The sequence below is a fragment of the Sarcophilus harrisii genome, chromosome 3 (assembly GCF_902635505.1).
Source record: "Sarcophilus harrisii chromosome 3, mSarHar1.11, whole genome shotgun sequence".
NCBI lineage: Eukaryota > Metazoa > Chordata > Mammalia > Dasyuromorphia > Dasyuridae > Sarcophilus > Sarcophilus harrisii.
This window is the reverse complement of record NC_045428.1, coordinates 417,199,114-417,215,355: the sequence shown is the minus strand read 5'-3', so window position 1 is coordinate 417,215,355 and position 16,242 is coordinate 417,199,114. Positions and strand designations below refer to the sequence as shown.

General features: G+C 32.4%; 1 protein-coding gene across 9 annotated transcripts in view; it reads left to right on the top strand.

Annotated features, from left to right (window-relative positions):
* PKP4 (plakophilin 4) overlaps positions 1-16,242 on the top strand; it is a 215,520-nt gene that overhangs the window by 120,825 nt on the left and 78,453 nt on the right. The gene's annotated exons all lie outside the window — the stretch shown is intronic.

Below are 16,242 nucleotides of genomic sequence, written 5' to 3'. Positions count from 1 at the left end.
CTGAAACTGCTCTCTCCAAAGTCATTAATGATCTTTTAACTGCCAAATCTAATAGATTTTTCTCTATGCTCTTTTGATCTTCTTTTTTTTATTATACTCTCTTTTACTGAAATCTATCCTTGTCTTCCTATCCATTTCAGATTTCCCCAAAGCTGTCTTGGTCTTCATTTTTCTTTTCTATATACTATATTTCATTTGGCGATCTCATCAGCTCCTGAATTGTTATCTTCTCTATGTTGATGAATCTCAAATCTGCTTGTCCAGCCCTTACCTCTCTGCTGATTTCCTGTCTCAAATTCCAACACCAATAGACAACTGTAACTGTCTCAGAAACATCTTAAGCTCAACATTGCTCCAAACTGAACTCATTCTCTTCTTCTCCCCATCCCCAACCGTCCCTTCTTCTTAACTTTACAATTAGTATTGAGAGTATCACCAGTGTCCCAGTCACCTAGGCTTGTAACATAGGCATCATCCTTAAACTCCTCACTTTGTCTTACCTTTCCCATTCTATCATTTGTCCATCCTTTTATTTCTACCTTTGAAACGTCTCCCACTTAGTACACTCTTCTTTCCTCTGATGTTGCAACCATCCTAATGTAAGCCCTCAGACTCGGGCTATGAGAATAGCCTTCTGATTGATCGACCTACCTTCAAATCTCTTCACACATCAGTCTATCCTCCAGTTAGCTGTCAGATTTTTCTTAATAAAAGGCTGATGTTACCATATCATCCCTCCATTCAATAATTCCTTTGATTCTTTATTACCTGTAGTATTAAACATAAAATGTTTTGATTTTTAAAGCCCTTTCTATCCTGGCTCCTTCCTAGCTTGCTTGACTTTTTCCTCATTTCCTCAACATACTTTGGGACCAAAAAACACCAGCATGTCTCAAACACAACACTCCATCTCCCTACACCAAGTATTTTCATTGATTTTTCACACCTGAGAAGATTCTCCCTCTTTATTTTTTGCCTCCTTGCTTCCCACACTTCAGTTCCTAGCTAAAATTTCGTCTTTATGAGAATCCTTTACTTGTCTCCATAATGCTAGAGACCTTTTAGATTATTTCCAACCTGTCCTATATATATATATATATAATCTTAATTTGTATGTAATAGGTATGTATGTAAATAATTTGCAGGCTATGCATTAGACTGTAAACTCCTTAAGAGAATGTTTTTCTTTGTTGGTACTGGGCACATGATGAATTCTTTAAAAATTCAAATTGACCCTGGGAATTCTTGGGGGAGCAGATTTATGAATGCTTTCTAATAACAGCACTATTGATTTGAATATAGAAAAAAAAATTGAGTATGAAAATTGGGGATGATCAATATGGAAGAAGTATAATATGACTAGAGCTTGTCCAAGTTATACATTGTAAGGTCTTGCCATTCAGAGTATATTGGAGCCCATAAAGGAAGTTCCAAAATTAGGTAGGAATAAATGGGAGAAAGGGCTGGAAAATTAGGATTTCCCAATTTCCAGTTCCAGTTCCTTTGCACCAATCAAATCTGTCATTTACTTCTCCAAAGATAGTTTCTTTGAGTAAGCAAACTTCAAGCCATACAGGACAGTTATATATTCTCTTGCTTTGTAATTTAGTTACCTTTTAATTATTGTGAGTGCTGTACATATATTTCTTTTTTAAAATATCTAGGAATTTAAGTCTTAGTCTTCTAAACGTAGGTGTCTTATGTCTCATCTGTGCTAGTACAGCCCCAACCTCACCACCAACTCCAACAAATCTGCAGCAGCTCTGGCAGTTTCTAGACCTCTCAGCCCAGAAACACCAAAGGTAACTTAGTAGGTTAGCAGGAAAGGTTTGTCAGTAGAGTCAAAGAGCTTTGGGAATATGGGCAGTGGTGGCAATGGCAAATTCTGGAGGCTTCAGCTCACAGAAAGCCTCTTCATTGACATTGAAGAAGGACTCTGTTGCTTTAGCACACTAGCTCATCTAGCTACAGTGGAATGGGGGCATTCCTAAAAAGTTCCAGGGCAGAAAAGAGTGCTTACAGTCAGAGCCCTAGAAGGCTCTCTGAAAACAGCAGCACAAAACTCTTGAAGCTTGAACAGTGCACCCTCCACCCAAAAAACAGAGTCCTACTTTAACAAAGAGTTAAAAGCAAAGTAATATACTCGGAAAATGTGCAGAGTAAACAGAAAAAAGTTTTGACCATAGAAAGTGACTAAGATGACAAAGACAATCAAAACACATACTCAGAAGATAACAAATGTTCCTACATCCAAAGCTTACAAGAAAAATAAGAATTGATCTCAGGCTATGGAAGAGCTCAAAAGGGATTTTGAAAATCAAGTAAGAGATAGAAGAAAAATTAGGAAGAGAATTGAGAGTTGTGCAAAAGGAAATACAAAAGGCTAATGAGAAGAATGCCTCAGAAAGCGAAATTGGCCAAATGGGAAAGGAAGTGCAAAAATTCAATGAGGAAAATAATTCCTTAATAGTTAGAATTGAGCAAATGGAAGCTAATGGCTTTATGAGAAATTGAGATACAACAAAACAAAACAAAACAAAAAAACAAAGAAGAAATTTGAAATAACTCATTGGAAAAACAACTGATCTGGAAAATGGATCTAAGAGAGATAACTTTAAGTATTAGTTTACCTGAAATTCATGATTAAAAAAGAGCCTAGACATCATCTTTCAAGAAATTTTCAAGGAACTGATATTCTAGAACCAGAGAGTAAAGTAGAAATCAAAAGACTACCAATCACCTCCTGAAAGAGAGCTCCAAATGAAAACTTCCATTTTATGGAAAGGAATAGAATATTATAACCAAATTCTAGAAGTCCCAGATCAGCATCCAGGAAAAAAAAACAAAACAATTCAAATATAGTGGAACCACAATCAGGATAATGCAAGATTTAACAGCTTCTACAATAAAGGTTTGGAGGGCTTTCAATATGCTATTCTGGAGTGCAATGGAGCTAGGATTACAACCAAAAGTCACCTACCCAGCTAACCTGAATATAGTCCTTCAGAGGAAAAGATGAAAATTCAGTGAAATAAAGGATTTTCAAGCAATCGTGATGAAAAAAGCAGAACTGAGTAGGAAATTTGATTTTCAAATACAAGGTTCAGGAGAAGCATAAGGAGGTAATCGGGAAAGTGATATGAGGGAATTGAGGTATATCTGTTTACATTCCTATAAGGGAGAATGATACTTGTAACTCATTAGAACTTTCTCATTATTATGGCAGTCAGAAGGAGTATATATAGACAAGGGAGCACAGATGTGAGCTAAATATGAAGGGATAATATCTTGAAAATGATGAAATTAATTGGCGACAGAAGAATGTACTAAGGGAAAGGGAGAAATAGAATGGTGAAAGTTCTGCTATATAAAAAAAGGCAAGAAAAAGCTTTTACAATGAAGGGGGAGGACAGAGTTAGCAAGTGAACCTTACTCTCTCTTATCATAATTGGCTTAAAGAGGAAATAACATACGTACCACTGGGTATAGAAATCTATCTTTCCATGTAGAAAAATAGAAGGGGAATAGAATATAGGAAACTGGGGAGAGTGGTAAAAGAAAGGACATATGGGGGAGAATGTTCAGTAGCAAAACACTTTTGAGGACAGGGTGAAAGAGAGGATGAAACAAATGGGAGGAGAAATTCAGTTAATTCAGTAAATTTCTCTGTTAAGGCCTTGTTTCTCAAAAATAGAGGGAACTGAGTCAAATTTATGAAAAGTAGAAGTAGTAGTAGTAGTAGTAGTAGTAAAAATGATAGCCATTCCCCAATTGATAAATGATCTAAAGTACAATCTATTCCCAAAGTGCTATAAATTCATATATATCCTACCAATACTATGATGAATGCTAAAAGATTTAAAAAAAAAAAAAAAAAAAAAGGAAAACGACCTTTATATATAGAACTATTTGTAGCGTCTCTCTTCTCAGGACAAAACTTGAAAGCTGAGGGGATGCCCATCAATTGAGGAATGGCTAGATAAATTGTGGTATGTGATTGGCATGGAATATTATTGTTCTATGGGAAATGGTGAGCAGGATGCTCCCAGAAAAACCTGAAAAAGCCTTTATGAACTCAAGCATCATGAAACTGTACACAAAGTATTAGCAATAGTCTGGGATGACCAGCTGTGAATGACTGTGATTCTCAGCAGTACAATGATGCATGATTTCTCGGAAGGACTTATGATGAAAAATCTTCTCTATACCCAGAGTATGTGTGTATGTAGATATAGATATAAATAGATACATTGAAGAATTCTCTGTGTGTGTGTCTCTCTATCTGTCTCAATTCTTTGAGAGTGTGGGTTTTGAGGTTTTTAAAATTATTTTTAGGTAGGGAAATTTCTTTCACAACAATATGGCTTTTATGGAAATGTTTTGCATAAATTCACATGTGGTTTCTTATTGAGGGCTGGGGGTGGGAATGAGAAAGAGAATCTGTGTAATGGAGATGGTGGGAAAAATGGTGATAGGATTAGAGGACAAGATATTTAAGTGTATTGGTTGAACATCTAGTGTAAACATTGAGGAGGAAAGTGAAGATAGGATTTTGAAGATGGTCTGGCATTCCGCTGAACAATTGAAGCACTGGAAAGATAAAGAGGTTTTGGCTAGAACAGTTTTCAGAGTTCACAAATATATGTGATGGTAAAAATCAAGTGTATAATGTTTTAAATTTACATTATATATATATATATATAAAATTTACATTATATATATATATAGAGAGAGAGAGAGAGAGTGTAAAAATGTAGCTTATGATAATTGTGTTTTTTAATATTGATATTCTATATTCGAATTTCCTCACATCTACCTTTTAGAATTCTTACTTTTCTTAAAGACTTTATTCAAATACTACCTTCTACTGAAGGCCTTCCTTGGTCCTCAGTTGCTAGAATCTATTCTCCAAGGCTTCATTCTCTACTCTGTATCTCATCTTCGGGGAGGGGAAAGGAATAAGCATTTATATGATACTTACTATATTGCAGGTGCTGTAATAAACACTTTAGAAAGATCTCCCTTGTGCTACCCAATTTACATGTTGTCTCCCGTTATTAGAATATAAACTCTTTTATACATGTATACATGTATTAATACATGTATACATGTATTAATAGTTTATTTAGTGGTTTCCAGTTCTCCTCGATCCCCTTTGGGGTTTTCTTGGCAAAGATACTTGGCAAAGTGGATTGCCATTTTCTTCTTTAGCTCATTTTGCTGATAAAGAAACCGAGACAAATAGATGAAGTGACTTGTTCAGGGTCATATAGCTAGTAAGTATTCAAGATTAGATTTGAACTCAGAACTTTCTGATTATAGGCCCAGCATTCTATCTACTGTGTCATCTACTTGCTTTTACAAAGATGATCTCATTTCTACCTAATTTACATATTATATCCCCCATTAGGGTATAATCTTGAGCTCAAGGACTGTTTCTGGTTTGTTAGGGGTATGGGAGAACGAGAGGATTAATATAAGCTGGGTTTGGCATAATACCTAGTACATATAGTCATGTATCTTAAATATATCAGTATATACTGACTTAATTTGTAGTAAAAATAATTTATACTAATGCTTCACTATACTATAAACTTGTTTTATTTAATTCAGGGATTTTTTGTATTTGTTTTTCATAGACATTGCAGAATTGCTTCTCTTACAAAATCAAATTATCAGAATTGGTATCCTGGTGTAGAGAACAGAAGGAAGTTAGAAAGACGGTTCAAGTTCTGTCTTTGAGACAGATTGACTTTAAGAAAAAAGTTGCAAACGCTTTACATATATTGACTAATTTCATCTTTTTGATTGTTTTTAATAGCTTTTTATTTTTCCCAATACATGCAGATAGTTTTCAATATTCACCTTTTCAAAACCTTGTGTTCAAATTTTTCTCCTTCTCTCCCTTCAACCCCCTCCCATACATAGCAAGCAATTCAATTTAGGTTAAACTTGTGCATTTCTTCTAAATATTTCCTCATTTGTCATACTGCAAAAGAAAAATCAGATCAAAAGGTGAAAAAAAAAAACCAAATAAACCAACAACAAAAAAGGTGAACATACTATGCTTTGATCTATATTCAGTCTTCATCGCCCTCTCTCTCTGGATGCAGATGGCTCTTTCCATCACAAGTCTATTGAAATTGACTTGAATCACCTCATTGTTGAAAAGAGCCAAGTTTATAACAATTGATCATCATATAATTTTGTTGTTGCTGTGTACAGCATTCTCTTGATTCTGCTCATGCATGATTTCATGTCTCTCCAGGCTTTTCTCACATCAACCTGCTGATTATTTCTTACAGAACAATAATATTCCATTACCTTCACATGCCATTCCCCATCTGATTGACATTCACTCAGTTTCCAGTTCCTTGCCACTACAAAAAAGGGTTCCTACAACCATTTTTACACATGTGGGTTCTTTTCACTTTTATGATCTCTTTGGCAGATAGACCCTGCTGGATCAAAGTATTTGCACAGATTGATACCCCTTTGAGTATAGTTCCAAATTGCTCTCCAGAATTGTTGGATCAATTTACAACTTCACCAACAATGCATTAATGTTCAGTTTTCTCACATCCTTTCCAACATTTACCATTATCTTTTCCTGTCATCTTAGCTTGTCTGACAGGTGTGAAGTGGTACACCAAAGTTCAGACTAGCTATCTCATCATACGCAAATGACTTAATTTTCATTAATTAGGCAACAAATATACATTGCAGAACAGGGACCATGGGCAAAGAAAAGTCACTATGACATTGCAATATTTTTTAAAAATCATAATCATTAATAATTAAGAAAGGAGGAAAATTGATATTCATATTTTGTAAGCACCAAATGGTGCTGCTTTTGACTTTTCATGAAATTTTTTTTTGTTTTGTTTTGTTTTTTTTGACAAGAGCTTCAGCAAGAGGGGTGATTTGAAGGAATAAAAAATTTTGTTTTTTCAAAGACTGTTGGATTTTATAGGTTTTTAAATACCAATAACTTGTCTTTAATTTCTACTTTAGAATTTTTTATTTTATGTAAAATATATAATGCTATGTTAGTCATGACTTGAGAAGCTACTTTTATTATTGTGTTGATGAAACTGGTTAGAATTATATGATATTGATGAGGGGTTATTTTTAATTGTCAGTTCAATTGAACATTTTCACATTTTGTATTTTAAATATATATACACACGTATATATTACACAACACATATAAACATATATATGTACATATACACATAAATGCATATATACATGTTGTATTTAGGCTTAAGGTAGTATTTGATTTTACCCTTAAATTTTATGATTACACTAATAATATTTTTAACTTTTTCATATTTCACTTTCAGAAGTTTTTTGATGCTTATAAAGAAAATTTTCAGATATTTTCTTTTACAGGTTTAATATGTTTAAGGGTTTTTTTTTTTTACTCTATTTCTTCTTTAGCAATTAATGGCACAAAATTAATCAAAACAACAGCACATTAGAATGCATCTTTTGTTGTATTTATTTTTTAATTAAAGGATTCCGTAACATTTCGGAAGAAATCTGTACAGTACAATTTATTGAATGAATTGATTTATTTTCTAACAGGAATTTTCAAGTAAGGGTTTCATTACATATATTAAAAAGCTGTTCTTAGCCCATTCCATTTGATAATTAAACTTGTTCTTTAACTGAATACTTCTAACTCTGACTCTACTAAAGATTTTGGTCTTAATGTAGCTGTGTTGCATTTTAAGAGTAAAATTTGTACATATTATCAGCTTCTTGCCCAGATATATTTTCTTATGACAAGAAAGATCCTTTGTACAAATAAACAACTTATTAGAACCTTTTCATGACATTGAAGAGCTCATTGTGCTATTTTATGACATTTGATATTCAGTAACTTCTAATGAATTTAAACAAAGTTAATGCCCAACTGAAAGTATCTTTTCCCTGGCCAACTGTCTTTCCAGTAGGATTTGGCCTTAATTTGGCATTATTTTATAGTATGTTGCTCTTTTGTCATTACATCTTATTTGTAGTGTAAAGAGTCTTCCCATCGGGCAACTTTCTCCAGTAGGAAAAAAATACTACCTAGCCTTTTGTTTTTATAAGCTGAAAAAAAATTCAGTTTCTAGTCTAGCACCATTAGGCATTGAAAAGTAGTCAAAAAGCAGATTTAAAACCTCTGTTAATAATAATAATAATTTATTCTGAAGCAGTAGAATTGACCAGTAGGAAATTCTAATTTATTGCTTATTATTAAGATGATGATATAATTTATTTTACACACCTTTAAAAATAAAAAGCTACTATTTAAGATAAATGATCACATTTGTAGTCATAGATGATTATCAGATATAGATTGGTAAAATTATGATTATGAAAGTGAGGAGAAAAAAGATACCTCAAAAAATATACAGATATCAAAACATGTGCAAAGATTTTGATCTCTGTCTCATCAATCTTTAAGCCATACTGCAGTTTTTTAACTATAGATATAAATTGACAAACCCAAAGATCCCAGCTTTTGGGATAAGAACTTACTGTTTGATAAAAATTGCTGGGAAAATTGGAAACTAATATGGCAGAAACTAGGCATTGATCCATACTTAAGCAGTATACCAAGATAAGGTCAAAATGGGTTCATGACCTAGGCATAAAGAATGAAATTATTAATAAATTAGAGGAACATAGGATAGTTTACCTCTCAGACCTGTGGAAGGGGAAGGTTTTTATGACCAAAGCAGAACTAGAGATCATTACTGATCACAAAATAGAAAATTTCGATTATACCAAACTGAAAAGTTTTTGTACAAACAAAACTAATGCAGACAAGATTAGAAGGAAGCAATAAACTGGGAAAATATTTTTACAGTCAAAGGTTCTGATAAAGGCCTCATTTCCAAAATATATAGAGAATTAACTCTAATTTATAAAAAATCAAGCCATTCTCCAATTGAAAAATGGTCAAAGGATATGAACAGACAATTCTCAGATGAAGAAATTGAAACTATTTCTAGTCATATGAAAAGATGCTCCAAGTCATTATTAATCAGAGAAATGCAAATTAAGACAACTCTAAGATACCACTACACACCTGTCAGATTGGCTAAGATGACAGGAAAAATAATGATGATTGTTGGAGGGATGTGGGAAAACTGGGACATTGATTCATTGTTGGTGGAGTTGTGAACGAATCCAACCATTTTGGAGAAGTAGTTTGGAACTATGCTCAAAAAGTTATCAAACTGTGCATACCCTTTGATCCAGCAGTGTTACTACTGGGATTATATCCCAAAGAGATTATAAAGAAGGAAAGGGACCTGTATGTGCACTGAATGTTTGTGGCAGCCCTTTTGTAGTGGCTAGAAACTGGAAACTGAATGGATGTCCATCAGTTGGAGAATGGCTGAATAAATTGTGGTATATGAAAATTATGGAATATTACTGTTCTGTAAGAAATGACCAACAGGATGATTTCAGAAAGGCCTGGAGAGACTTACACGAACTGATGCTGAGTGAAATGAGCAGGACCAGGAGATCATTATATACTTCAACAACAATACTAGATGATGACTAGTCCTGATGGATCAGGCCATCCTCAGCAACAAGATCAACCAAATCATTTCTAATGGAGCAGTAATGAACTGAACTAACTATACCCAGAAAAAGAACTCTGGGAGATGACTAAAAACCATTACATTGAATTCCCAGTCCCTATATTTATGCACACCTGCATCTTTGATTTCCTTCACAAGCTAATTGTACAATAATTCAGAGTCTGATTCTTTTTGTACAGCAAAATAATGTTTTGGTCATGTATACTTATTGTGTATCTAAGTTATATTTTAATATATTTAACATCTACTGGTCATCCTGCCATCTAGGGAGGGGTGGGGGGTAAGAGGTGAAAAATTGGAACAAGAGGTTTGGCAATTGTTAATGCTGTAAAGTTACCCATGTATATATCCTGTAAATTAAAGGCTATTAAATAAAAAAAAAAAAAAAAAAAAAAAAAAAAAAACTATAGATATAAATAGTGCATTAATATGGCTAGAAGTTATATCCTGGATTCAACATAAATTAAAAAGCTATGAAATCCTAGAGTTAGAAAGAATCATTGTGACAATTTTAGCTAACTCTCTTACAAATAGAAAGGGAATTGTCTGGAGCTATATGAACTCCCTTTTGTTACTCTAATGCTTCATTCCTCTGGTGAAGGTTACATCTGATTTACTGCTATCAATGGTAAGCTAGTTGCATAGTACTCTAGTTCTTTCAAAGGAGCCCTAGGTCAGTACTAGGCAGCGGAAAAAGATACATAAAAATATGATACTACAGATAAAAATGGAAAATTCTTATTTTCTTGGTAAAAAAAAGAAAAAAGAAAACATTTATTACTTTCCACTTGCAACTTAGCATCATTTGGATGGCCAGGATTAACTCCTAAAATGGTTTTAATTACTCTGTAATTTATTTTGTCCTTATTTTTGCCGATATTTGTATAGAGAACAGGATGAAAACGATCAATTGTAATCATTTAAGATAATCATTTTTGGATTTAATCTTATTTCCAATTGTAGCTACCTTAGTGCTTACTCTAACTCAAATAGTAATAGGTATTCAAATAGTAATAGGTATTCATTATTCTGTTCAGCAATTAATTAGCCTTTAAGTAGCTAACATAAGATAATATGCAACATTGTTCTTGGTAATACTAAACTATAAATGGTACATTCCTACTAAACTATAAATGGTACATTCATGTATTACTAATTTGGAAGTATCATTATTGTTAATTAATTAATTTTAAGTTTATTATTAAAATAAACTTTAAAATGTAGCATATTTTATATTATTTATAAGTAAATCTTACTTATAGAAATTGCATATCACCTTCAATCTGATCATTAGTAAATTTTCCAATAAATTCAGTTCAATTTATTAAATATTTTTGGATCATGAATTTTGTGCAAGCCATCTTGTTAAGCATTGGTATGGATTTATAATGAAATGAGTTTAAATGACAGCTACGGTTATCATTGATAATGTGTGGTCTGACATTAAGTAACTTTTTGCAGTTTAGATGATCTTTATGATTCCTTCCAAATCTAAATAGTAAGTTATTTGCTGAAACATTATTCAGCTTCAAAGGACTCCAGGTATAGCATAAAATTTCAATTTAGCATAACTATCTCTCCTTCCCTACCTAACAAGCTAATACTAGTAATTTATGCAATAAAAACCAACTTGTAGATTGTGTTTTCAAATCAGCATCAATTCTATCCATTTTCTTTCATCCTACACTGCTTGCTAAAGATAATTGGTCTTCAAAATAATGATGCTAAGGTATTCTAAAGGGGAAAAAATGATTGCATTTTGTATATCATACTTATCAAAGCAAGTGCAGCCAGTCAGTTTTCACTTTTACTTGCTCTTCTTAATAGCTCAAGAAAGCAACAATGTGTAGTCAGAATACATCTTGTACCCCATTTAGCAATTCTGAGAAATTTATTTTATTTAATACAAAATACCTGGCAAATATTTTTTGTGACTTTACAATTAATATGAAAACCCTCTTATGGCATGTCAACAAAATTAAATAGATTTTAGTACAGCAAATTATGAACTAGGAATTTTTTTACCTTGCTTATTTGTGGCATTGCTTTGGTCTGATATTAGTGTACTTGTAGATTTACATAAACAGAGCAAGAAGAATATGAAGGAAGAAGGTCTTTTAAAAATATAATCATTAATATTCTTTTTTTTTTTAGAGGAAGGGCATAGCATGATTTATAGTGATCAAGTTTGTTATTATTTATCAGAATTCTTGGGCCAAAATATAAAAATTTACATATTAGGACAAGAACATAAACGATTTGTAAAATTTTAGTCTTTAAAAAAACTAGTAATAAAATCTGACTTATCCCCAAAGTTTTCAAAGTTCACCTTATATAACCTTATCTATATAAAAAGAAAATGTTTCCATTTGTATTATGTCATATATTTTGTGTATATGTCTATATATTTATATGCACACATGTAAAACTTAATAATTTTTAAAATAAAACAATGTGAGAAAATCCTTAGACTGGTCTTTATTCTTGAATATCTTTAACTAGTGATGCTCTCTGGATTATAATTTTTAAAAACATCTTTAAAAATTCTTCTTTGCCAAGTCTCATGTAATCAGCCCTTTTCCGTATGAAAACAAATCTATCTACAAGCTTATCCCATCTCATCTTCTTCAGGGGATTGCTCTTTCTATCATATCCACTCTTACTAATTTTCTTCCTTTGGGTTACTTCCCATTTCTCTCCTCTTCTCTAAAAACATTCACTTGATTCATTCATCCCTGCTAGCCATAACCCTATTCTCTCCTCCCTTGAAGTCTAACTTCATCTGTAATAGAGATTGCTTCTTCTTTTCCTCTTAACTTTCCAGGAACTGACTTTTGACCTCATTCAATTGAAACTCTCTCCAACATCACTAGTAATCACTTCACTGTCAAATGCAGTGTCCTTTTTTCAATCTTTATTTTTTTTTATCTCTGCAGCCTATAATCCTGTTGCTCACTCTTTTTTAATGTTTGTTTTCTTTATCTAAAACTTAGAATTTTTTTCCTTTTTCTAATTTATATTTAAGTTTTGCACAGCATAATAAAGAGAATTCAAACTATAAAACTTGAAGAAAGTCTATATAATAAATACATGTTTTTAGCACTGTCCATCTTTCCTTTTTATGAAGATTTTCTTTTGTTCTCTGCTATGCACTTTTTATTCCTCCCCTCTCTTATTCCCAAGAAGGCTATGATTAAACACAATAAACATACACAGATATATATATATATATATATGCATATATACACATAGTTATCTGTAATTGTACACATATATTCATATACATCTACATAAAACCATGCTATGCTTTTTTATCTTCCCAAGTGTTTCCTAATTTTCTAATTTTTCTAAATCAACAAACTCATTTCCTACACCACAGCAATATTCCAATCTTATACTTGGCTCTTTTCAGCAATGAGGTGATAATTCCAATAGACCTTTGATGGAATAAGCTATTCACATCCAGAGAGAGAATTATGGAGACTGAATTTGAATCACAGCATAGTAGATGAAAACATCTTACTTTTTGTTATTTGTTTTTCTCAATTTTTTTTCTTTGTTTTGATCTGGTTTGATTGGCATAATGTAGCATGATGAATATGGAAATATATTTAGAAGAATTGCACGTTTAACCTATACTGGATTGCTTCATGTCTATGGGAGGGCGTGAGGAGGAGGGAAAAAAGTTAGAACACCATTTTGCAAAGGTAATGTTGAAAACTGTTTTGCAACTTGGTAAAGATAAAAAGCTATTAAAATGAAAAAAATAAAAGAGAATAATGGTTTTTAATATTCCAATCTTATATTGTCTGGTTAGTGTAAATAATATAAAACATATCAATTAATATGGCTGACAGTATAGTTTCCCTGTTTTTCTCTATTTTATCTGTTTTAGCTTTGACTTTGTGTAAGATCATGATTATTGCCCCTGAGTTGTTTTTTTTTTTAACCTAATCTACTTCTGAGCTTTATTATGTTTGTGTATATCTCTTATTCTCGATTTCTTTTGGTTTCTCTACTTCAGTCTGCCATCTTGCTCTCCTATTACTTAATCTAGCCACAAGCACCAGGAATCCTTCCCCTATCCTCTACTTCCACCCTTTATTTTTGCCCTCTTGTTTCTATCTGAATTTAGAAGACTTTTATAAACTTTGAAATATAAATGTTTATATAATACAACAATATAATGTTGTTCCCTCTTTATCCCATTCATATTAATCTATACACTCTTCTATATCCCCCCCCATCTTATTACCTCATTCTTTTAGTACTTTAAAAGAGTTTTATGCCCTATAAATGTACATCTTATTCTCTTTTTAACTGATCTGATGGACTAGGGTTCTCTAAAATTCCCGCCCCCTTATCTTCTCCCTTCCTCCATCCTCTTAACTACTTATTTCTTTCTGAATTTAGAAGACTTTTATACCCCTGTTCATATATATATTTTTACTTTGCTTTCTTGTTTTAGGAGGGCAGAGCAATTTTAATTATGATTTGTTGTCTACTCAATATTATTTTAGGGAACTGGTTTTTATAGTCCAGTGACTATTATCTCTCCTTGTTCTGTTTTCTAGATTAGTTGTGGTTTTTTTTTTTTTTTTTTTTTTTTTAATGAGGTACTTTATAATAATTGTTCTCGGAGTCATTAAATTCTACTTTCAGTGAATCTTTTACTTAGAGAAAGTTTTGTACTTCTGGTAATTTTCTTTCCAAATATTTTTTCTAACTCTCTTCCTTTTTTGTGTGTGTTTTGAATTCTTCCCTCTGGATATTTCAGTTATAAAATCATTTTAATTAGCCTTATTTCTTCCAGGAATTCTGGTTTACTTTGTGTTAAGTTGTATTTTCTTGTGTTATTGATATTGTAGTGTTATTCTCTTTTACATTTATATATTGGGGATCCCTGGCTCTATAATGGCTCATTATCAAGGATAACTTTTCCCCCCCTCCTCAGAATTCTTTTAGCTTTACTTCCAGAAAATTTTGGAATTTTTTTAGTACCACTCTTGGCACACTTCTCAGGAGAATTTTAAGGCTTGTTCAGTCCTGACTTGTATTCTTGGTGTATTTCTTGTTGCCTTCTCCACATACTAAGTACTATTTTCTTAAAGGACTTCAGGGTCAGCTCAGAACAGAGACCTGCAAATTCTCAACATGCCCTAAGCAGATGACTGCTCTCCTGGTCTGGGTTTTGCAAGCTCTAGAACTTCATTTGGTTTCAGGTAACACAGCCGTAAGCTTGTTCCAGATTGTAACTTTAACATACAGCTACTGGACTCATTCTGTGGACTAACTGGGAAGCTTTTTAGGTCCAATTGGTAGAACTGCAAGTTCACATCCCTGAACTCCCTAAATAATAACTCAAATTGGGTGAGTGCTGAATTAGTAACCACATTTCTTGCATCACATGTACACAACTTACCTGTGTTTCTATTTATTGCCCAAAACCTGAAATTAAACATGGACCCTTCTATCCAACTTTAGGACCCAGGTTTAATCCAAGCTGACTCCATATAGCCAGAGGCCTTTATACCTGCTTACTGGCATCTGTACCATTCACTACTCGGCTTACAATTCATATCTTTGTTCCTGTTAGATCTTTGGACACAGCTTCTTGAATACATATATAGGTCCAAGTCAACATGCTGGAAGACTTTCCTAAATAGATCCCTTCTCTAAGTCTATACATACTTCCTGACTTCCTGTACTAACTTGTATTACAAAAAATAACCCAGTGTGGTTCTTTCTTGGATTTCTCAAGTCACTATTTATTGTAAGGCTCTTTATGATCTTTTTGGAATAGTTATAGGAGAAAGTTTGGTTATGCTGCTTTTACCTTATTTCTTTTTTGCTGATCTCTAAAATTGTTTCTATAGTTAATATTCACTTCTCTACTATCTTGAGTCACTGTGCCATTGAATATTGTAAGATTATACTAGTTTCAATGTTCATTTGCATTAATGGACAAAATGGCCTTATATGTCATAGAGTTTTATTGAAGATATTTATTATAATTTAAGGAATATGAAATATATATGATATTCAGGAGTTATAAAGCATAGTATTTTAACAATAAAAATGTGTAAAGAAATGTGAAATGATTTCTCCTAAAACATAATTATTTTTTTTTTGGTATAATAGAAATTGAGGGGAGCAAAGAGGGTAGCCAATTTATTTAGCTTTTTTTAAAAATTTAAAATACAATATCATGGCTTAACTATTTATTTTTCTTTATTCTCTTCTCTTGGCATAGTGTTGCACATGACTGCATTTATGACAATAGGAAAATTTTGCTACTTATGTGGTAGAGAAAAACAAGGCAGCCCCAGAGACTAGAAAGATGACATTTTTTCCATTATATCTTGAAAAGGTTAAAGGATGTATAAAACATAATGAAGAGATTCTTGTCATTTTTGGAATGAGCAACTACAATTGAAATGTGTTTTTAATGTAGTCCTGCATTTGCACATCTTTCATCTTCTGTTACTTGTACTCTGTTTTGGTTTTTGGATGTCTGATACATTCTGAAATAAGCTTTAAATAAATTTGTAGTGTGTTAATAAGTAGGTGTAGTAGAATTCAAGTTGAATTTTTTAAAAAAAGAATAATTAATTATGAGTACATCCTTGTTTAC